Below are 25,164 nucleotides of genomic sequence, written 5' to 3' on the forward strand. Positions count from 1 at the left end.
TTGGATGCTTTGTGTGTTTGCTTGTTTGCTTGACTGCTTACTGTCCTGTGATTGGTTGAAGGCAGATGTTTTTTTCTTTAAAGGAGCTGCACTTGATTTTTATTGTGGTTAAAAAATTAAAAACAGAAGTAGTTCATTTTAAAGTCTTTGCAGCAGGCCACAAGGGTCACTTACTCTATATGATGTATTTCGAGCATCCAAACAGTAAAGCTAACAAACATTAGCATGCTAATGGTGCACTGTCCGCATTGTAGAATATAAAACACTATAATTAGATACAGACCTTCTTCATTTCACTTTTATGTCCGTCTCTTCTGGTTTAAATAAGCAAAAAAAGACAAATAAAAAGTAGTCACATTTTAGAGTGGAAAAATGAAGACATAATGCAACACATGTATTTATCTTTCAGTTTCTTCTCATGTCGATGAAGCTACAATCTGTTTCCTTTGAAAAATACAACAAAATAACACATAGTGGGATTAAATTACAAATTTCCATTCCATAAATGCACTCATGACAATTTGAAAAGTGACTTGTTGGCAAGAAATTAAAAAAGATGGTTCCACTTTATCAGATGCATGCCATTGGATGAAAGGGAGGAATTTAACCAAAATCGCTCAAAGTTGTTAGCATTGGAGTTTTGTTCCATGTTTCAATTCCACAATGATTTAAGTGAGACGTTATGGACGGGTTATCACTTCGTAACATCTGTCCTCGACGCACTTTGGACCAGGAATGCATTTCTTCAGCCTCCCAGCAAATCAAATAAAGAATACTACTTTCAATACAAACATAGACGGCTCATCCACATTCTAATGCATCCATTATTCAAAACAGAGACGAAAAAAGAGTGGATGCCAATCTCGTGTAGAGTTTGAAGCTAACAGGCAGAAACGATCTAAAAACATCTCCAATTGAAATTCAAAACTTTGGATTTAAATGTCAGAGAGTGGATTTTCATAGATGTGCAAATGTTTCGCTCGGCGCTGTAAACTGTGGAAGCAAAATTAACATAGATTTTGATGAGCAATTCAAGCCAACCTGCATATCAGTGGTGCATTTACACATTCATTATTCATGCTCAGATATGTGCAGTTCAAAATGGCCTTATTGAGACTCATTGTGCTGTTATTTAGATCATTTGAGGAATTTCCGGTTGGTAAATTTAACTTTAATATCAGATAATTTTGCTATATTTCAGGCTGTATGTACAAAGTCTGAAGCCCAATTCAAATCTACATGGAAGTTGCGGTTTGCATTTGCTGTTTGCCTAGAACGCCGTTGTCATTCCTTTGAGTCAGACAGGACGTCCTGGTGGCCAAGTGGCTCAGGGCTTCCTGTGTCACCTCTTAAGACTTCCACATTGCATCTGTTCACAGCACAAAGAGCCTTTAAACCACCAGACATTTGGCTGTTTCGTGAAATGGCAGATGGCAAGGTTTGTGTGCTTTAGCTTTATTCTTTAAAAGTGCATCATGTAACATTTCACTTCTTCCTGTTTGTCTCCACGCATTGCTTTGCCTAAAATATTCCGCACACGTTTAACCAACTTAATCTACGACGCATTTATTCAATTTCACATTTGTACTGCTCACGAATATCTTGGAAAAACAAAATTTTTTAACAAATCCGCATTGACTCTATTCATTTTCCGTGGAGACGAGCAGGTCAGGTCAGATCTGTGGAGAGACGGTAAGAATGCGTATTTTTCAAGGTAATAAAAATAAGCATTACTGAATCTACCACTGCAATGTCAGTTCTTTGGCCCAGCTACTTTACTCGTCTTAATATGATCGAGGAGAAAGCTGCAAAACGACTCATTTATTGTCCTTCCCTTTGTGTTTTCCTTCTGTGCAAATCATCTTGCTCATAATGTGCATTGACTTTCATATTGACTTGGAATACATTTTCCACCAGACATAATTTCTGACAATTCTTCCAGTCGCAGACACTTGGGATAGAAGCACAAAGAATACCCGTGGCTCCGTCTGCATTCTTTCTATTCTTACTCTCTAATTGTTCAAATGATAACCAAAAATAGGATACCAATCCATCCAGTACTTTTCCACTTTTACGCTGGGAGAGAAATTCATACTTGGTGGAAATTGAAGCCATCTCACACGATACAGAGAGGGAGGAACACTATGGTTATTACCTTCTATTGAAGTTCACTTAGCATTTCAAAGGCAAGGTTTGACCAAATTGTCACACTCTGGTTAACAGTTTAATCCCCGTACCAAGGAAGCACAGGATTCTCCTTTGTGGCCCGGCTCCTGAGCGTCCAATGGCTGAACAGGAGCGGTGATGAAATTGGCGGGAGGGGACGCAAAAGAGAGGAGGAAATGAGGGACACTTAATCTGCCAGAAGTCACGCCGCGAATTAACCGCATGTAGGTAAGAGGTTTTGGATGAGCAGCTGCGAGGGTTTGCAGAGAACAGCAAGTAAAGCATCAAGAGTGAGGGAGGACAAAAGACAGGTGACAAATGATATGTTCAGGCTAACGTGCTGGATACAAGAGACGGCAACTATTGACGACCCGCAATGAGCACGAGGATAGAAGCATTTCATCCAACAAATGAAATTTGTATTAAAATGTTGAATTGTGTTTTGAAGAGTGGCCAGAGCGAGTTTTGGCGTCATTTTGAAGCTAATGCTAATGCTAATAGCACACTTCCGACTTTAAGATAAGATAAGATAAGCCTTTATTTGTCCACACAAAGGGGAAATTTTGGTGTTGCAATGCATCGCAAATAGGTACAGAAGTAAAGAACAGATAACTTATAGAAAGCTTTAAAAAAAACACTCTTAATAGAAATACAATGCTCTATATAGAAGAAAAGAGCACACAATGGACACATTTTTACCCAAATAGATGCTTTTATTTTGACATCTGTGGCAAAACCAATTTTACTTTATCACTTGAAAGACAAATTTAAAAATAAAGTGCTGCCCCCTTTAAACTCACATTTAACCCCACCAACCAGCTGTTGCTCTTGAATGTATTAAAAAAAAAAAAAAAAGTATTATAATAAAAACATGCAGAATTAGCTACAAAGCTACAACAAAGTCAAGAAATGAAACTACAACATGTCACTACAACACTACAAAATTGTGACAAAACATTTACGTCTTACACAAGAGTAGAAAAAGCTTCAGTTGTAGTCATCTGGACTCAGTTTGAAAAAATAGACGTTTCGACTCTCATCCAAGAGTCATTGTCAATAAAAGAATTTAGATCGAGAACTCCGATATTAATACTGTTCTGTGGTAAGAATTTGAATGGCCTATTAGAAACCTCTTTGTCTTTGTGAGACAGGCTCACAAAGACAAAGAGGTTTCTAATAGGCCATTCAAATTCTGAATAGGCTAGCTCGGTAGATACAAGGGGGAGTTTCTGTTGAAACAAACAACTCTTTCTACTTCAGGAAGGCTCCTCCCAATGGGTGGGTCTTACCACAGAACAGTATTAATATCGGAGTTCTCGATCTAAATTCTGTTATTGACAATGACTCTTGGATGAGAGTCGAAACGTCTATTTTTTCAAACTGAGTCCAGATGACTACAACTGAAGCTTTTTCGACTATGGAACACGCCTGGACGAATGAGGGATTACACCGACGTCTTACACAAGAATCAAGAATACTAGTAAAGCCTACATATATTGGTGGTTTGCATTTGAATAGTTGAGTTTATTTGTCCTTACATTTTGACGCTGTGTTGTTTGTGAGACAGGAAGGAAGTCATAGAAGTTAAGAGGCAAAACATTGTTGAGAGACACTAATTGCTGTTGACAGAGTGGCACTTTAAACAGACCAGACAAAACTCAGTGGCTTTCCATTTTTTTCTGGAAGTGGACTTGACCAGGTGACCTCTGACCTCTCACCCCCGCCGGTCACATGACGGGCCGGGCTGTGACCCCTGGCGACCTCGTTGGTTAAAGGGCTGACAGCTGTGTAGGCGAGGTCAGACGGGCTCTTGCCAGTAACTTTACACAGCGCTGACACTGGAGCTGCAGCGTGAAGAGAAGCCTCAGGAATCACCACGGCAACCACAAGTCAAAACAGAGCCGGATTAAGACATTTAATAAGACATCCTCATTATTATTGCTTTAAATCATTCGTACATGAGTGTGCATTAAAGGTGTACAATGTATGGTAACTCTTCTGGTTTGTTTCCATGGAGATGAAACTGCTTTTCCTGGAATTTACAGATTGTTTCATTCATTTTTATTTCGAGTTTGTGCCGAGGAAAATAAACAGCATCATTTATTTCTGAACAATATAAAATCACATTTTCTCAAAAATAATGTTTCTCAGCATGGTTTTTAACATATCTATCTCCATGGAGACATAGGTGATGCCAGCAGGGCAAGTTACAGGTCAGCTCTGTGGAGAGGGTACACCGCTTATTGTTGAAGTTATTTTTTTTTTAAGTTATAAAAACGCCTGTAATATAATAAATGCAAGATATATAGGTTTAATGCCACACTGTGGAACATTCCAGTCAAAGTATTAGTTTTTACATAGTGTCCCGTTATTTTTATTTTTTTAATATATTGCTTTGTCACATCTATTTGCATATTTGACTTCTGGAAATGGAAGGTGCATCCAGATTTATGTGGTGTCTTAATGCAATATAAGCGTCGTATATATTTTCAGCAGCACATAATATGAATTAATTAAACCGTTTAAATTCAATTGTCTGGATATTTAATACATGTTTAGTTCATTTGACATGAGCTGTTCAGTGGGTGGTCGTTCTGTGTATTCTGGCCTTGACTCAGAATCCATCCACAATGAATGGACAAGTGATTAAAGCCATTTTGACCAAGAATACTTTTTTATCTTCGTGATTTCGCTTTCCTACGCTAAAATCCTTGTTTTGCTGGTTTTATTTTACAGTATTTGCAGAATAAAATAAAGAATGCAAGTCATGGCCCAAACCTCAACAGTGTTTTCCTCCCTCACCTTCAGTTTACCGCAGCCTCTTACGACACATGCACTTTACAAGTAATGTGTCTAAGGCCGGCGCAATCTGCATTACAAATTGTTACATATGACCACAGTTTCTCAATATGGAAAGAGGGATCTCTCAGGGCACTTATAGAAAAGCCTAACTTATTCCCCGTAATCCACAATAGACCTGATGTTCAAATGTGCTTAGTCTTTACCCAACAGAGGGATCATCTTTCCCTTCAATTTGTCTTCCGTGCACAAAATTCTGTCCATGTTTTTTTCTTTTTTTCAGAGATAGCAACCCAGATTCACCTAGATCCAATCTTTCATATACAGGATAGACGGCTTGGTTTAACAGTTTGTTTTGGCAATGTTTTAGCACAAGTGAGACTGCAATGGCCCAGAAAGTACACAGTGCAGCCGGTTACTTTTCCTAGAATAAATATGGTGTTATATCGGGGTCAGCGCCATTGGCTGTCTGCTGAAGACCTGGGTTCTGAAAAATGCACTGTTGTAGTTCCTCTCTGTGTGTTTTGTGAGCTGTGCAATTAGCCCTGTCATCTCCATCTTTCTGCCACGGTGACCCGGCCAACACAAACGTGCAGCAAAACGGGGATGGGTGGTGAGGGGGATGTGTGTTACCCACCCGAGTGTTCTAAACAAGTAAAAAAGGAACTTAAAAGCGTGATACGGGGAAGGTAACTGACCTCTGCAGTGTCCTGACTCTGGACTACACATGAGTTTCATGAAGATCTAAGACAGGTCTCTACTCCGACAATGTTCAAATCTAGGCCCAAAACAGTTAAACTAACTTAAAATATGTGTCATGTGGTTACCGTATTTTCCGCACTATGAGGCGCACTTAAAAGCCTTTGATTTTCTCAAAAAACACAACGATATACTGTATATATATATTCATTCTGGTTGTGCTTACTGACCTCGAAGCGATTTTGTGTGGTACACGTTTTGTTTTGCTTAATGCGCCTTATATATGAAAAATGATAATATAAATATACCATTCATTGATAGTGCGCCTTATAGTGCGGAAAATACGGTAGTTATTTTATTTGTATTGTGATTTTAATTGATCTTTATCGCTCACAAACATGAACAAAACATGCATTGCTAATGTGATGGGGATCCGAGTACACTCAGAGTTCTCCAAACGTGTTCATGGGATCAAGGAGATTGGAACAAAGACACCTCAATCGTAGTTTCTGAGTTTACATAAAAAATTGAAAACCCAGCTGAAATTGAAGGTACTACTTTTTCCTGGCAGGCATGTAAATGTAGTGCGTGTGTACGTGCACAGGCCTTTGGTGGTTTCGGGACGAGAGGGCGGCCTGGAAAGAGCCACACAAACCTCGTGCTTGTTTGCTCTGCTTTGGATGCTATTGACCATCTGAGGTCACCAACACGCTCCAGACAATGTCCCACAACTCCGCCCGTGTCTTTTGAGATTCTCCCTCCGAGGTTCGTCTCTTCTCCCTAAAGGACTCGCGGTTGATCTGGCCTCTCCTCGCACGCTCGCACGCTTCTGTTATATGGACGTATCTTCTTCTTCCCTTCTTGGCTCGGCATCGTTACAAATTCTGATTTTGAAAAAGTTCAAACAGGCGTTCCCCCGAGGAGGACGGCTGATTTCAGAACAGAGCAGAAATATGGAGGAGCACCCCCGCTGAGACATCCCCGGCTTCGTTCAGAAAGTCGGGTAGAAGAGAGTGAAAAAGGGGGAGGGACAGGAGAGGCGAGGGGATGCTCAGCGCCTGTCTCCATCTCTGCTACAGGGTGAACTTAGGTCTGCATGTGTCTCATAATGTCAGTCAGAATAAACAAAAGCTGTTCAGAAGAGAATGAAGTGATCTTGCTTCGACTCTAAGGAATACTGCTGAGCTCTTCATTACGCCTACTGTTAGAAAGATGGATTTGCTATAATAAAGCTGTGGTAAAACATTTAGGTAGAACAAGGTTGTAGTATTTGCAGGGAAATGGAAAAGTGCAGAGATTTGAGCGAGTCTGATGACGGCCAAATGATAAAGCGAGATAACTGAGCCATTCCAAAACGAGTGAGTATTTATCAGAACTCAAATATGCTCCCTTGGCTATTCCTCAAGTTGGTTGCCTGAGCAGCCAGTCCCATCTACATTCTGTTCATATTCGAGGGTCTGGAATCCATCTCCTCTCTAATATTCTCGTAGCATTCAGAACAAAATATGTAACTTAAATTACGTCAGATATTTAAGAGTTTAGTTCTTCACTTCTGTCACAATTGACGCCGTTTCTCATTTCTCTGCGTTATTTTAGTTTCATTTTGACCTTGTTCACTGCCATGTTAGTTTAGTTGCAAATGGCCCGTACATTTCTCTGATTGGTTAAACACACCCGTTTGAAATCGGGGAGCATATGATTCTAGACCAAAATGTCTTTGTAAAGTAATGTGAAATGAAGTGGTCTTGGCTAGACAAGCTAGAATGAGGTCCCTCTTGACTCCACATGGGACGTGCTCCTGACTCTTTGCCCTGAGGCTCTGGCTGAAGGATCGATCTAATGCAGAGACAATTATGTCTGCAAATAATTTATCAATCAAATGGTTCATGAAAGGGACGAGCAAAATTCACATGAGGCGACAGTTTAGACAATCAGTTGGATTGATTTAAAAACGATTTGAAAGGGAGTTGGACTCCGAAAACACGTTACCCTTTGTGGCTAGGTGTTTTTTTTTTTTTTTATTTAGTTAATTTTATTGTATTTCTGTTTCTGTAATTTCTTTGTGATTTTAATGCATTTTTCCTGCTGTGAAGCACTTTGAATTGCCTTGTGTATGAAATGTGCTCTACAAATAAACTTGCCTTGCCATGAGGTGAAGTTGCTCCTTGTTGTCCACTCCAACAAATACACTATTGTAGTTCGATGTGATGAAATCAATTTCACTTTGAGTTATAAATACTGGACATTGAGCAGGTGGTCTCAATGTTATATTATCTATATTATTTATTTATATATTATCATTTATTTTACACATTGAACATTTTTTAAACAACTGCAAATAGAAGTCTGGGAACTCTATTGGGCTGTGTGCACCATCAGGTCTGACCTGTAACCTGCTCACATGACCTCTGACCTGCCAATCACAAAATAAACATCTTAGTCTGGATGTGGGCAGTCATTCCAATCTCTATTAATCACCAAGACACCTGCAAAATCAAGTGTTGGCTCATTGCATGCTTATGGCGATTAGGTTTGTACCCAGTGATCAACAGAATGTGGAGTCTCAGGTTCAGAGGCTTTTTGAGGAAACTTAAGGGATTTCATATAAGCTAACAAGAAGTATTCAAGTACAAGAACGTATATCACTGGAATCCAACAATTATTAGACCGTCTTCAGTAACATTTAGTTAATTCTTGAAGAAAAAAACATGTCCGAATAAAGGAATGAGCTAAGAATGACATGTACAGCCAAATAAAGTCAATGCATAACGTCATCTACTAATTTGATAATATGCAATGTCCCTATATAATATAAGACAAATACTTTTACCTCATATACTGCGGAATGAGAGATCCTGGGAAAGAGGTTTGGTTAAAATGATTATGAATCTCCACTGTGGTTTTGCAAAAGCTTCTGGAACAACACCAAACGCTGCACAGCTCCATGAGTAAAACGTCAGGCTATTCTTCAGACAAACTTTGAAGGTGTGTGGCATTTGAAGCTCCTTTGTTAATGGATCTTGTATTTGCAGGACCTGCCATTGTTAGGGTTTTGGAGATGACGAGAAGACAGGAGGAGGAGGAGGGGTTAAAGAAGGGAGTAACGGAGAGAGAGGCAGAGGAGGGGGCAGAGGAGGTTCCCTCGAGACTTTGGCAAGGCATTAATCTTCTGCTTCTGACAGCTCGCCGAAAGTTTCTCAAGAAGGCCTATTTCCTTCAGCTATTATAACGCCTCACTCAAGAGCAGATCAGTGCAGAGTGTTCGGAGGATTGTCAGATAGCGCTGGATAGAACATAACAGCACAATACTTCATGTTATCAAAAACACACCCTGAATTTTGTTTGTTGTATTCTCTGGCACTACCATCCAGAGCAGAAGTTTGGACATTAGTGAGATATTGCATTGTATACTTTTGTAGTATTTGTGGCGGTTGATGCTTATGACATACTTGTGACAGTTTTACAAGTACTCATCATATAACACAACCTCAAGATCAGTCTGGAATATACAACCATTCCGCTAAACAGAATTACTTGAGAGTAATTAAGCAGATACATAGGCAAGTTGTTCAATAAAGCCTAAAGTTATTAAAACAGAGCATCATCAGGGCTTTGTTTTTAGCAGCTTTCGATACACTCTTTACTTAGCGAGACGTCTGACCCGATTCTGTGAAAGGCTTCCTCCTCCTCTTTTCTCCTCAGCCTCAACAAACTCATTAATTCACAAACACCTGCTGATGAATACCCACAAAGCTCTGTGCAAACAGCACAATGTTCCAGTGCCTCGGAGGTGTCCCACTGACTTATAGAATATTATGTGCCAACAATATGCAAGATAATAAGCAGATTCAAATGACTTTACCTACAGTACAATCTATGATAACCAGTAAAATAGTAAGTGCTTAAGTACAAACTCTCCCTGAAGCATTCGATCTCTCAGGTGCTGTTTTTCACCTTTTGTCTTCTTAGCCAGTTGTTCACAAAGTAATAATGATGACATGCACTTTAAGTAATACAAGTATTTACCAGCTTAACTGCATTCAGAGCACAATGAGAGAGGAAATCAAGAACTTCTTCACTGCCACACAAGATCCATATTATGAGCTCAAGGCCTTCCCCTTGTCCCTGTCTGACACTGCTGTACACTTACTCAATGCGGCTTTGTGTCCAGTCTTTGTGAAGCTTTCAGTTCAGAAAGAATGCAAGTCTATAAAGGGTGACTGCGTCTACGTCCTTCTTCTTTTTAGATTAATTGGCTCTAAACTGGAATGTGTGCAAAGGCATTTTGCTTTAATGTCAATTATCTCAGAATTAGCACAAGCAAAGCAACAGTCATAAAAAAAGTCTATTATAATGTGCAACAACATAAAAACTGCCATTTCTAATAATTGCCAAAAATATCTTGCCATAAAGCTATAACAAGCATACTAACATTAAAGTGTATCTTGAACCACAGCCAAGTGAAGTACATAGTGTTCATGTTCAAGGATCAATGGAGCAGGCCAATGGAAAACTCTTCTTTTATTTGCCCCAAACTTGAAAAGCTGCTTCATAGAGGCAACATCAAAACGTCCAGCTGGCCTTTTCTTTTCACCCTGAAAAAGCGACTAATGAGTCCATTAGTGGCAAATGTGTTGGTACATTGTTAGCGGAGTCATACTGGACAAATACTTCTGACACATTCCAAGTCTTGAACAGAAATTGATTTAACTATTGGACTCTTAAATTCCCCAGCTATCACTCAACAAGCAGTGTTCGGTTTCAACTTAATGATCATGTCCCCGATTTCAGCAACAACGTGGTGGCAAAGTCGGTATCTTTCTTGACCTAGGGGTATCAACACTCATCAATCTTCCAGAGGTCACGGGGTCGAGACAGTTGATATCTTCAGGTGTCACTGATTCAACAGAAAATGTGCTCGACTACAACACAAAAAAATAAAAACACATCGTTGATTTTCAAATGTCTATGGAAATGATCTTGTTCTGTTTAATCTCAGCCTGGCACGACGACAAACTGACAAATACTGGCTTTAAACAAGGTCAAGGCCGTTGCCGGGTAACAATCTCATCTCATTAAGGTCCAGTGAGATCCATTGCACTGTGTATTAGTTTGGACGTCTCCTCTGAAGCCCATTGTCTTTGGACTTTTCAAGCCTGTCAGTTCCATACAGCTGAGAGCCATTTGCTGCTCCAGGACTCTGAGCTTCAATCTGATGATTAAGTTTACATGCGAAACAGAAATCTGACCGTTATCTGATTTCTGGCGTTATCAGTGTATGATATTACTGATTAATTACTTTCTGATTGTTCACCTGCGTTTAAGGATATCAAATTATGATCATTGTGCGAAGAAAAGTCCCATTTTTTACGATTATTCACGATTGTTGGCACTTTGACCAAACAACGGTGAAATCCTGCGTTTGCTTGTGTGTATAGGTTATTTCTAAATGAAAAAGTTGTTTTTGATAATATATTGAACTTCCTGCTTACGATTCTCACAATTAATATTTTTTTTAGTTCTTTATACAATTATATTATGACTTTATTCATCACAATTATCTTGACATCCCTACCTGTGTTAACGGGTAAAATAATGTAGAAAAGACAAAATATAAACGAAAGGAAGTTATATTTTCAAAGTAAAAACAATGTGACTTGCAAATACCACTGTTCTTGTATTATCAGTTTGTTTTCCGCCTATAAACACAATTTTGTATTGTCTGATTGTTCTAGTTATGTGGTATTTTTCCACCTTCTCAAAACAGTAACATGTGTTTATATTAAATGTCTTTGGAGGATAAATTGTTGCTAGTGTTTTACATTCTGTAGACAAATTAAGTCCAGCGTGACAAACCACAATTGAGTTCAGAGTCATTGAGAGAGTTGAACCAAACTTTAAGACGACTTCCCATTCAAACATGTTCACTATGAATAACCATTTCTATAAAAAAGAATAAATAAATAACTTCTTCATCTTTCTACAAACGGCATCTTTTAATGTTTTGAAAGGAAAGGCACTTCAAATGTCATTAAAAATTCCTCACAGATCTCGTGTCTTTGGTAGATTCTGCACTACAAGCCGTGCAAACTACTTGGTAGGAAAAACATAAATACAAATATTTGCTCTGGTTCAAAGTACACAATAAACTATAACTGATAGATCCAAGCAGTAGTTTACATACTGCTTATATTCTTCTTCGTTTCATCATAACTGCACTTCAGATCTCATATGCTGATCACTTGTTGAACTAAGCGTCATCGCACTGTTTGGGCTTGTATTTGACACATAGGATTCAATGATGAAGTACTGAAAAGGAAAGAAAGATGGATTCTGTCACTTCTGGACTCAAACGTATACACGACCCCTGACCTTTTGCAGCGGCGCACTGGAATATTTCGGCGAACGTAAACTTCCCTTCTGTTTACGCACCAGATGTTTACACTTGATGTGTGAGTAAAGTGGAGAAGCAGGATACACGCCGGGTTCAGGGGGTCACACAAAATGAACCCCGCCAAACGTTGTGGACGGCCATTGTCACAAGAGGCGCAGGCGAGGGGGGGCAAGGTGGGGGTCTGACCGCTCTGAGTAATGGCTTCTGTCTGACAGGGCCTTGGGAAATGGAGTTGAAACGATCGATACGTTATAATGTTAACAACGATTCCTCCTCCCTTTGTGCTGCCCAAGACAAATCTATTAAAGATCCAGGCCATCCCGTCGTCACCGTCCCCCAGCGTTGGCGTACAAAGAGGAAGGAAAGATGGGCAGAAAATGATAGCAGGGAAAGTCAAAAAGAAATGAATCCTCTCAAAAATAGGTCATTTTTGATGCAGTTCATCAGAATTTTGATTGTGTTCACTCACAATTCTGTGACAAGGCATTTTACCAGCATTTTGTTGTACGGGAGGAGTTGCTGTAACGCTCTGGTCGATCTACAGCTCAGTGGAAGGTGCTTGTCAGAGACGCAGACACATTGATTGCATACAAAGCAGTATTGACAATGGTTTGATTCATTTATAAAAAGGTTTTTGATTGGTAATTTAACAAAGCATTCATGAATATGATGTTTAGTAAAGGTTATTATTACTCTTGGGACAAAACCCTATTGTCCATGTTGATCCAACCTCCTATGGCCAAACATTTCCATAATCTTTATTATAAACGTTGCAGTAACACAGTTTAGAGTTTTTTAGCACCAATTTAGAACACCTATATAGGAAATATACATGCATCAAAACAGAGCATATTAGTAAAATAAAAAATACAGTGTAGATGAATTTACACATTCATCAGAGAATTTTTAGCTGGAAAAAAATATATAATTTAGCAGTTTTTGCCATTTGTTTCCAAATTGAAATCACCGGGTAAGACGTTCCACAGTCCATCCCTCGAGGCAGAGAATAATACCGTGTTCCATGCAGTTGTCCTCGGAGGTCGGACATTTAAATTCAGAGAGCTACACCTTCCTACTTGGAAACTCGGGCAACATTTCAAGTTTATCCAAGATGATCCAAGTTAGATAATCCAACATGGCTGCACCCTGTGTTTGGATAAAGTTCAACATCTGAAATAAAATATTGATAGTACTTTGATTATTTTCCCTTTAGTTTCTCTCTACTGTCCACCCTGGCCTGGCATTGAGCCTCTGCAGTCGAAAATGTGTGATTATGTTCATGTTAAAAACGTCTTCACAGAGCTAATGACAACAAAAGCAGAAACTTACAAATGTAATAACAATGCTCAGGTTATTAAATTAACTAAATTGGATTCGTATTTTAATTGATTTGAGCACAACTGCAACGCGTTAGCACAATTTTCACCATTCCATTTAAGACACTTAGAAAATAAACCAGTCTCTGTGAAATAGCAGCAATTCCAGTGTCTGGGTTTTATATCAAAACCAACCTATTTGAACGTCTAAAATCTAGATTTGCTTCAAAAGGCAATTTGTGTGCAATCCTTCCAACTCTATGCAACCGAAGAAATGAATCAAATGTCAAATCTTGCTACGTAGCTATATTCAAAATCCTTGCATATTTCTTGGTGTAGAACAGCCTATACTTAATCCCTGGAGAAAGCGAAGCATTAATATTACATGAATAATTTCTCTCAGTGGCAGCATTTACTCGGATGAAGACATGCTAAGGACACACAACAAGTCGGTCATGTTCACGGCGCCACATATGGATATTTCATTAGCAGCTAAAGCCACACACACACCACAATAACACTACACATAACATATCTGAATGGGGGATGCGTGATTAGTTCCAGCGCTGCCTCCTGCTTTCACCACCACCCACACATGTAAACATTCATGAATTCTCCGAAGCGGCATTCACTAGAACGTACTCAGAGCCGCGCTGCTTTCATTCACCAGACGTCACATTAGAAAAGCGGGGTCACCTTCCCTGTAAACCTCCTGCCACATAACCCGACCGGGAGTGGCGCGGTCGGTACAAGCAACGCTCACAAACACCCAAACATGTCAGCGCAGCCCAGATACAAATAGGCCCGGACTACCCAACCCCCAACCTCGCAATCAGGGGCCCATGCACCCACCCCCTGCAAGCAAGGCAACTGTACATTCTGGCATTTTACGATCCTGACCTCATATGTAAGTGTCAGTGCGTTGCATGGAACGGATCAGCTTAAGTGAAAGGGCCTCCGGTACGTTCCTTCCTGCCTACGACCCCCCAGGCTGCGCGCTAAGATCGGGTTTTGTGCCCCCCCCTGCCCCCTCTTCTCCCAGATGTGACACGGGTCAAGGGGGTGTCATCCTGGAGCTCCTGTAATGTGTGTGTGTGCGTGTGTGCGTGGGTGCGTGTGCGTGTGTGTGTGTGCGTGCGTGCGTGCGTGCGTGCGTGTGTGTGTGTGTGTGTGTGCGTGCGTGTGTGTGTGTGTGCGTGCGTGTGTGTGTGTGTGTGTGTGTGTGTGTGCGTGCGTATGTGTGTGTGTGTGTGTGCGTGCGTGTGTGTGTGTGTGTGTGTGTGCGTGCGTATGTGTGTGTGTGTGTGTGTTAGTGCACGCTCCAGTGTCAGGAATGTCACAGCCCTTGGCACCTGATGGCCCCGAGCTGTCAGAGAGATGGATAGGCCAGTGATGCCGATCTAAGGTAAGGGTGGATCTGATTCCTCCAGAGTGACGCCCCTGCTTCCCTTTAACAAGTGAGCTATTTGTTCCTGGGCATGTAAAGCCGTGTCAGACACTTGTCCCCTCGGAGTGTGCACTTTCACTACTCAGCTGATCTTTTACCGTCACGAGTCTATGCTCAATGGTTTGGATATGACACCACGTAGTGACATTGGTGTCTTAATTAAACTATGGTTGTTAAGGTGAGAAGGTTTATCTATCATATAGGCACTAAAATCTGTTTACACATTTAATTCATGAGAACCTGCCTCCCTTATGGAAACCATTTCAAATGTTTCTCCTTTTTTATGATTAGATTAACAGCATGATTAAAAGTTCTGATAGTGGTTCAAATAGGTAAAGGTTAACGTTAGGCAAACAGCCTTAAGGTTAAGATCAGTCTCCAAGAAATGGACAAAAGTATTATTATTTCCTTATATTATTTAGTTTATTTGGTGGGGACAGTGCATGTTAATGATGTTTCTATCTCTCTTTTATACACACATGTACTTGAGCACTGGAAGCATAGTGGTTGAAGTGTCTTGCCCAAGAACACAATGACAGTTTGCACCAGCGCCCCCCTGTGGCACCTGGCAGTCCAGCTGTCTCCCATCCAAATACTAACCAGCCCCATTCCTGCATTGAAGTGAATGTAATGTTCCCCAAAAACACATGTATGTATACATTTATATAGAGTTTGTTTCATTATAAAACAATATCCACTCAATATAAAAACAATTATCCATATTTAATTCTGAAAACAATATCCGCATTGGGAGATCTTCACTATCATGATCACAACATGATCCAGTCTATTTTTGATTATCCTTAAGGCGGGTTTGTTATGCTCATCTTACCTGTATTTTATTTATATATTTACAGTATATAGAGCATTTTATGACTCACTGTACAGACAATCATAAAGACAATTCATTATTTGCATTATTGCATGTAGTACATTGTAAAGGCTTGTGAAAATAAATAAGAATAAGATATACATTTTTTACCACACCTGAAAGAATAATAATCAAATATTAAATGCTGCCCCATCTGTTCATGTTGTGCAGTTTCTTTAACAGTTACACAATGCGTTTACAATCACTATATTTCAATATTAACCTGTTAGTGTCTCATTTGGTCTGCCATGTCTCGCCTCGAGTCTAGACACCCGAATCAAAAGATGGATGGTGATTACGATAGAATAAAGTTGTACAGTCAGTTTGTTTGTAACTCAATTCTCACTTGGCTGTGGCTCCCACCTGGATTATCCCTTTCACTTTTTAATGGGGGCCAAATGTGTGGGGCATATTACATTTCTGGTTGGGAGCGACTTGCTTATCAGATTTTCCCCTGCACCAGCGTTGTCAAACACTGTGCCGGTTCCAACATTAAGCAGGACATAAGTCAATACTCAGACCAGAGTGGTAACACTTAGAAACCTTTCAGCCCCCCTCGGCCACTTAAATATTTAATACATGGCGGTTATGACTTTCAAGATGGTTGCCGCGGCGCTGTGATTACTTAACACATGCCGAGTCTTTTCGAACTCAGGATGGAGTTTGTGTGTCAGCAAGTGTAAATTTATGTTCAAGGCACAAAGTCGCTGTTAAAAGTCCAATCGATAAAGTATCACCAGAAGGTTAAGGGATTGACCTGACTGAGCAATCAATTACCTTATCCATAACCAGCTAAAAGCCTCAGAGCTCCGCCACACAGTGCTGCATTTGAATCAGACGTTTGCTTTAGCACAGCTTTTTTCTCCTTTTAAGGAGCATTCAACAGCAAAGATACATCAAGCTGAAAAACATATTACAAATCAAATATCTGATGACATTTTATACCTGTAACTTGATGACTTCTTTATAGCTCCTAAGGTGGTTGAATATGTTTTGCCTTCATACATTTTTCCATAATGGCTGAAGGTTCATTGTCACTATATATCTCAACGTGATTTATAATGCAATTATCTGCTTGAGGGTTATCCTTTTTTCCAAAGAAAAGCTGTCTAACTCAGGTGCTTTAAAGATGATTCTATATGGCCTCTCTTGAGTGGAGACAGCAGGACACAGAGACGAGTGCTTTGACAGACTCACTCTGTGCTGACAGTACAGTTCTACTCACTACAGCAGCCTGGGCTCAACCTCACGGCTCCTACAGAGGAAAAGTACTTAATGAGGGAATACTGTATGTACAGACTCATATCTGCATCTGTTAAGCATGTCACAGCTCTCTCCAGCTTCACTCTTACATGACACTGTGGAGGTTTGCAGATATTACTGAAAGTATATATTCCAGCAGAGATCCTCAAGGGGCAATTGAATAAGGAACATTTCAGTTTGCTTAGAACTGAATATTAAACAGCTGCACATACATTTTAATGAATTGGAACAATGTGGAAAGAGGCTATTTAAGGTAAAGTAAGAAAGCAAATCCACATGTGTGGAAGCATCTTCCGCTCTCAGTGAATACTGCTGTTCCATTGGACAAGACACTTCCTCCACTAAGTATATGTTTAAGTTACAGTAGCCGTGCTTCAAGTCAAATAGTGAATGAGCATTATAAAGTGACTTTGAGTGCAGGAACTTTGTTATGATAATTTAGCCTCAAATGGTAAATCTTCTCATTTAAATAGCACTTTTATACCTATAAGGCACTCGAAGCACTTTTTATCAAGAAACCACTCACCTATTCACCAGCGTCCAGTCCAGCACTCACCTGAGCTACTGCTACCCATAAGTCTTTTGTGAATGAAAGTGAGGACCACAAATACATACAAGTACAGCAAACTATTATTGAGGTAAAAATATCTGCCAATGCAATAAATAATAGCACTGCCTCACAGAAATTCTGTTACATGCACATCAAAATGAAATGAGCAAATGCTATCATTTTTCAGCCGAGCAGCAGTCAATAAGCAAACATCACATGCCCTGTCTACAAATGAGGTGCTGGTGGCAAATGCTTTAAACCCGTTCCCCAATCTCCCAAACACTAACAATAAACACGCTCATGTTTATACAGAATGAATTTTCATCAACAGCAGAAAATTACATTTTAATCCATTAAACTCATTGCATTGAAGAAATGGTTTGACTGCTTTGAGATAGGCAGCAAGTTAATGCTGCGCACCAGGCACTGAAACAAAAGTCCCAGATGATGAAAGAGGTTTGTTGTTGCCGTTCCCTTTTCTCTGTCATGCTGATGGAAATTAGTACAGATTCCAGAATCTCAATGATGTCTCCGAGCTGGTGAAATCCTCTGCAGACCAGATTCAATCCAAGCCGTTCTCTCTCTCAAATCTCTCATCGTTTAGGAGCTGATGGATGGAGATTCAGTCTGACTGAGAATACAAATAAGCAAAATCTATGCTTGGAAAAAAAAAGATTAAACATGTTACCAAATTAAACACTGTTAAAAGGACATATTCGGAGAAAGTTGTTTTTATGGCAGTTGTGGAGTGGCAGGTAAGTAATTGATAACGGATCCAAACGTTTGATATGATTTAGGATCTATGTCAGGGGTGTCCAACCTTTTTTCACCAAGGGCCGCATTTTGAAACTTAAACGGGGCAGAGGGCCACAAACAACTTGACAATGTCGAATTGTTTAATGACAAAGTGAATCATTTGAAATTTTGCATTTGACGTAATAGCGACGAGCCTCCACACCTTTAATTATACCTAGAACATTAATATTAGGTTGGTATAACATCCATATTCCTGAATTTTCCCAATTTCCCAATAAAAAGTACTACTTTCTGTTGTTTGGGCCGACTTAGCAGAAGCCGGAGGGCCAACAAAAATTGGTCTGAGGGCCGCGTTTGGCCCCCGGGCCCTAGTTTAGACATGCCTGATCTATGTTGTGGTACATCATCTTTAAAACATATTCTCTTTGGCAATGACATGATGGGCCAAAAACATATCTCTGTAATTCCTTTAACTTTTCAAACATTTACTACATGTTTTCTTTTCAAACCCTTGGATGCTGCACTGTTTTGGTGCCTCTTCATTTGTGTGGCGACTAGACCCTGATGGTGCCGACAAAAGCAGTAAAGCTTGAAACTTTTATGGCTGAAACAGTCGCTCACTCTTCCTCTCTGTCCTTACCTCTTCCTTAACGCCTGCTGGTGCCTACTGAACCCAAAACACCCAGGAACCCAACATTTCCATGCCTTTAATTAGTCGTGTTGTTAGGAGAATCATTACATGTATCATTACTGTACTGTATTTCACCAAACAGCTGCTATTGGTGTTTCTCTACAGTCCTTGGCAAACAATCTCCCGGCTAAATGTTATCAAGGCCCATGCAATATGTTTTAGTTTCTTTGATGCTTCACATTTTGAACATTTTCTTTTTACTGACGCCCTGAATGTACTGACCATTCAAGCAAGGACACAACATCTGAGAGGGGAAACCGTGCAGCGAGGTGTTGACAGTCACTGCTGAGAGATAGCACTATTAAAGTGGAAAATGATATGCCTTCTAACCCAAAAACAAAATAGAAAAATAGAAGCCATCAGCCAGCAAGATATAGATATGGCAGTAAAGGTATAGCACTTAGGAATAGTAATCATTTCAATGTGATGTTGAAGGAGAACTGCGAGGATGAAAAGGACTATTCCTTTTAAGTTGACAGTGAGAGAAAAACGCCCAGAAGAATTTCATTTTCTGTAAAGAGTATTTATTGTGAATAAAAGCATATCATAAAATTTCCTTCATATGTGACCTTACATACCGTTGCATAATGAACGGTTATCTTCCTCCACGTATTCCTTTTTAACGTTGAACCATGACAGAGACAATATGGGACAGTCTGGTGGCTGTTTCCACACGGTTCTCGTCCAATGTCTCTGATTGGATCAAAATGTCTTTCATTGCAGTTGCTTTCGTAAATGCTTTTTAAAATGTATATAATTCAGTTATCTATTCCCACAAATAACTGCTTTGAAATGTACTTGTACAGAGTAAAATATGTGTTCCTGAACTATAAAAAAGAACTCAGGTACTGGCCCTTTAAAGACCCTCTATTGAAGTATGAAAGGCTCACCATCTTGTAAACAGATATTATTTTGGCCCTTGTTATTTAGGACAGTTCGGTTTGGGGGTCATCACCAAGTGCCTAGACAGTGATGTAACAAAGTTGCGGAGTGGTCCAAAAAGTTGCTAAGCCCAATGCTGAATATGAGCCCCGGAGAAAATCCCTGAGAGCTGTTTATGAGAAGAGGTTTATGACTCGCTTCCATAAACACTTACTTTTGCAAAGAGAAGAAGATTGAAGGGAGACAGTGACACGCCCTCAAAAGGTCAAGTGTCATTTTCTAGGTCACAGGCAGGAAGCAATAAGATAGACGGCATTGATTACTTCGTCTATGCTTTATAGGTGAAATCAGGCCATTGGGGCTGTAGTTAGTCGACTTGAAGGACAAATATTATTCATTATTTGCATGTTATTGGCCTTTAAACATGTCAATGGCATCTAATGATTTAGATTTTTTTTTTTAACTAAACATTTTTCAACGCATTTCGACCTTGCCTCTCACTCAGGGCCGCTGCTGGGCCATTTGGGTGCCTAAACAGAAATGCTCAGTGGTGCCCCCATGCACCCAACACACTTCAAACATGTACAAAAGATGTAGGGGTTTGATGTCTGTAATACAACCGTAAGGTGACTATTTCTGAAGTAATTTATTTTTACTGATTTGATTTTATAAATATTGCATTATCCCAATCCTAAATGGAGTCTCAACCATAAAGTGTTTAACAAAAATCATATAATTGTCTGTATTCTGGTGCATTTTATAGATATAACATTATTAGGAACTCATTACTGAGTTAATTACTCAGCCCCTCACAGTCCCTAAATTCTCCTGCTTTGACCGGAAGTGCGTTGTTATCATGCTAATTGTTGTTAGCTTTACTTTGTGAAAAGCACTCATTGCAGTGAATAATTAGGATGCTTGTAATGAAGTATGTAAGTGGGAAATAACATTGGACCTCTGCAAACTGTTTAAAGTAGTTAAACAACAGCAGCAATGCACTTTTAAGGCCAGTTTCTTTATTTTATAATAGTATAACAGAACTCACCTATTCAACAATTCTCCATCAAAGCCAGAGCTGTAACCGGGCCATAAAAGTTATGCCTGACTGACCCGAAGCCCAACAGAATTAAACCTGAACCCGAGCCAAACCTGTTGACAGCCCAACATTGCTGAAATGCGCACGGTGAGAACGCCACATGAACGGGACACATGAACGGGCCACAGATACACAAACAGGACACATGCACACAAATGGGACACACGTGCAAAGCAAACAGGACACACGAACAGGACACAGACACACGAACAGGACACAGACACACGAACAGGACACAGACACACGAACAGGACACAGACACACGAACAGGACACAGACACACGAACAGGACACTGACACACGAACAGGACACTGACACACGAACAAGACACAGACACACGAACAGGACACAGACACACGAACAAGACACTGACACACGAACAGGACACTGACACACGAACAGGACACAGACACACGAACAAGACACAGACACACGAACAGGACACAGACACACGAACAAGACACAGACACACGAACAGGACACAGACACACGAACAAGACACTGACACACGAACAGGACACTGACACACGAACAGGACACAGACACACGAACAAGACACAGACACACGAACAGGACACTGACACACGAACAGGACACAGACACACGAACAGGACACAGACACACGAACAGGACACTGACACACGAACAGGACACAGACACACGAACAAGACACAGACACACGAACAGGACACTGACACACGAACAGGACACAGACACACAAAGGGACGCAGACACACGAACAGGACACAGACACACGAACAAGACACAGACACACGAACAGGACACAGACACTCGAACAGGACACAGACACACGAACAGGACACTGACACACGAACAGGACACAGACACACAAAGGGACGCAGACACACGAACAGGACACAGACACACGAACAGGACACAGACACACGAACAGGACACAGACACACGAACAGGACACAGACACACGAACAGGACACTGACACACGAACAGGACACAGACACACGAACAGGACACAGACACACGAACAGGACACTGACACACGAACAGGACACAGACACACGAACAAGACACAGACACACGAACAGGACACTGACACACGAACAGGACACAGACACACAAAGGGACGCAGACACACGAACAGGACACAGACACACGAACAGGACACAGACACATGAACAAGACACAGACACACGAACAGGACACAGACACACGAACAAGACACAGACACACGAACAGGACACAGACACACGAACAGGACACAGACACACGAACAGGACACAGACACATGAACAAGACACAGACACACGAACAGGACACTGACACACGAACAGGACACTGACACACGAACAGGACACTGACACACGAACAGGACACAGACACACGAACAAGACACAGACACACGAACAGGACACTGACACACGAACAGGACACAGACACACAAAGGGACGCAGACACACGAACAGGACACAGACACACGAACAGGACACAGACACACGAACAGGACACAGACACATGAACAAGACACAGACACACGAACAGGACACAGACACACGAACAAGACACAGACACACGAACAGGACACAGACACACGAACAGGACACAGACACACGAACAGGACACAGACACACGAACAGGACACTGACACACGAACAGGACACTGACACACGAACAGGACACTGACACACGAACAGGACACAGACACACGAACAAGACACAGACACACGAACAGGACACTGACACACGAACAGGACACAGACACACAAAGGGACGCAGACACACGAACAGGACACAGACACACGAACAGGACACAGACACACGAACAGGACACAGACACACGAACAGGACACAGACACATGAACAAGACACAGACACACGAACAGGACACAGACACACGAACAAGACACAGACACACGAACAGGACACAGACACACGAACAGGACACAGACACACGAACAGGACACAGACACATGAACAAGACACAGACACACGAACAGGACACTGACACACAAACAGGACACAGACACACGAACAGGACACTGACACACGAACAGGACACTGACACACGAACAGGACACAGACACACGAACAAGACACAGACACACGAACAGGACACTGACACACGAACAGGACACAGACACACAAAGGGACGCAGACACACGAACAGGACACAGACACACGAACAGGACACAGACACACGAACAGGACACAGACACACGAACAGGACACAGACACACGAACAGGACACTGACACACGAACAGGACACAGACACACGAACAGGACACAGACACACGAACAGGACACAGACACATGAACAAGACACAGACACACGAACAGGACACTGACACACGAACAGGACACTGACACACGAACAGGACACTGACACACGAACAGGACACAGACACACGAACAAGACACAGACACACGAACAGGACACTGACACACGAACAGGACACAGACACACAAAGGGACGCAGACACACGAACAGGACACAGACACACGAACAGGACACAGACACACGAACAGGACACAGACACACGAACAGGACACTGACACACGAACAGGACACAGACACACGAACAAGACACAGACACACGAACAGGACACAGACACACGAACAGGACACAGACACACGAACAGGACACAGACACACGAACAGGACACTGACACACGAACAGGACACTGACACACGAACAGGACACTGACACACGAACAGGACACAGACACACGAACAAGACACAGACACACGAACAGGACACTGACACACGAACAGGACACAGACACACAAAGGGACGCAGACACACGAACAGGACACAGACACACGAACAGGACACAGACACACGAACAGGACACAGACACACGAACAGGACACAGACACATGAACAAGACACAGACACACGAACAGGACACAGACACACAAACAAGACACAGACACACGAACAGGACACAGACACACGAACAGGACACAGACACACGAACAGGACACAGACACATGAACAAGACACAGACACACGAACAGGACACTGACACACGAACAGGACACTGACACACGAACAGGACACTGACACACGAACAGGACACAGACACACGAACAAGACACAGACACACGAACAGGACACTGACACACGAACAGGACACAGACACACAAAGGGACGCAGACACACGAACAGGACACAGACACACGAACAGGACACAGACACACGAACAGGACACAGACACACGAACAGGACACAGACACACGAACAGGACACTGACACACGAACAGGACACAGACACACGAACAAGACACAGACACACGAACAGGACACAGACACACGAACAAGTCACTGACACACGAACAGGACACAGACACACGAACAGGACACTGACACACGAACAGGACACTGACACACGAACAGGACACAGACACACAAAGGGACGCAGACACACGAACAGGACACAGACACACGAACAGGACACTGACACACGAACAGGACACAGACACACAAAGGGACGCAGACACACGAACAGGACACAGACACACGAACAGGACACAGACACACGAACAGGACACAGACACACGAACAGGACACAGACACACGAACAGGACACAGACACACGAACAGGACACAGACACACGAACAGGACACTGACACACGAACAGGACACTGACACACGAACAGGACACAGACACACAAAGGGACGCAGACACACGAACAGGACACAGACACACGAACAGGACACTGACACACGAACAGGACACAGACACACGAACAGGACACAGACACACAAAGGGACGCAGACACACGAACAGGACACAGACACACGAACAGGACACTGACACACGAACAGGACACAGACACACGAACAGGACACTGACACACGAACAGGACACTGACACACGAACAGGACACAGACACACAAAGGGACGCAGACACACGAACAGGACACAGACACACGAACAGGACACTGACACACGAACAGGACACAGACACACAAAGGGACGCAGACACACGAACAGGACACAGACACACGAACAGGACACAGACACACGAACAGGACACAGACACACGAACAGGACACAGACACACGAACAGGACACAGACACACGAACAGGACACAGACACACAAACAGGACACATGCACACGAAGGGACGCAGGCACACACACTTTAGCCAAGAATGACATGACTGCTAAATTTACCGCGTAAAATGATCAAACTGATAGAGCTGAACTGGCCCTCAAAGCTCTTCAGCTCTAATCCAGGCCTTTGTTT

The sequence above is a fragment of the Eucyclogobius newberryi genome, unplaced genomic scaffold (genome assembly GCF_026437365.1).
Source record: "Eucyclogobius newberryi isolate DKJ021-1_F unplaced genomic scaffold, fEucNew1.0.hap1 SCAF_9, whole genome shotgun sequence".
In the NCBI taxonomy this organism is placed as follows: Eukaryota; Metazoa; Chordata; class Actinopteri; order Gobiiformes; family Gobiidae; genus Eucyclogobius; species Eucyclogobius newberryi.